We start from the raw sequence: 1,194 nt of genomic DNA, 5'->3' as shown, positions 1-1,194 counted from the left end.
GATTCTCCCCTTCTCTTTCCTCCTCATTTTCTTTCCACTCCTCCTGATCCTTCCCCTTCTCCACCTCCCCAGTCCTTCCCAAATGACCCTGACCCCCTGACCAAAGGATTCACCTCCGAGAGCTTCTTAAAGACCATAAAATTAAAAGTCATGTGAGGTACCCTTCTCGCCCTGTGAACGGTAACCACCTTGTTTGATTCGGATAGTTAGGCAAATTTTTATGTTGTTGTCCTAAGTTAACTGAATCAGAGATTAAAGGGTAAAGGAGGGGTATTCAGTTGTTGTTGTTTTACTAATGATATTCTCTTCTAAATGCTCTACTTAATAAGACTACTAATATAGGGAGTTACAGCTATGTATGATAGATGTTTCGTTGTATCAGTATCTTTAACACGATTCCGTGTTATACGCACCTTGTTACAAAGGCGTATATATTGCAAAAGGTCTATTACAGAAGGTTCCAGTGGCTTATCTTCTTAGATATATCAACGAAACTTATGCGTGAGTGATCTTAAGCTTGTGTACACGATGCGTCCTTGGCGAAACATGCTTGTGACATGTCGGCAGTAGGGTTGATGAAAGGTCATGGCTGTTTTATCTATGATTCTTGAACTCTGACCCACAACGCTTGGTTACGTGGAATGTGGGAAATAGGGGACTATCAATCATTTGTTAGGAAATATATATTGCATTTTTCTATTTTTTAAGTAAATAATGAATGACAAGTCAACATAATGGTGTTTTTCATAAGAAAAGATTCTGATTTAATAAGAAGAAACCGCAATATATTGTACACTGATAGGAGACGTAAATTAGCCGCAGGTGCATAATACTTCGCCTGCACAAATTTCATCAAAACTTATCTCTGGAAACAAATTGTCTCTGCCATGCAGAGTTCCCTGAGGTGTTCAGAAAATAATAATAAAAAAAAGAATTTTAGGTCCTTAATCCTTCACTTTCTTTACGTGAGTCACTGAGGATATACATTGGCAACATTTATTGCATAAGGGCAACATACTGCATTGCACATCTGCAACATTTATTGCAGATTCCTACTTCGCTGTTTTACATCTCATCCTTGGAAGATGATTTATAGAAAGAGAAGGACATTTTAATGTTTGTTAAATTTGTGTGTCCATTGTTCTTAGTACAAAGACTACCTTGTTATTAATCAACATTAACGTAGGAAAAGTG

General features: G+C 37.4%; 1 protein-coding gene across 1 annotated transcript in view; it reads left to right on the top strand.

Moving 5' to 3' along the window:
• LOC119586284 overlaps positions 1-1,194 on the top strand; it is a 39,493-nt gene that overhangs the window by 34,131 nt on the left and 4,168 nt on the right. The gene's annotated exons all lie outside the window — the stretch shown is intronic.

Source organism: Penaeus monodon, chromosome 21, assembly GCF_015228065.2.
Source record: "Penaeus monodon isolate SGIC_2016 chromosome 21, NSTDA_Pmon_1, whole genome shotgun sequence".
Taxonomy (NCBI): domain Eukaryota; kingdom Metazoa; phylum Arthropoda; class Malacostraca; order Decapoda; family Penaeidae; genus Penaeus; species Penaeus monodon.
This window is presented reverse-complemented; position numbering and strand designations above follow the sequence as displayed.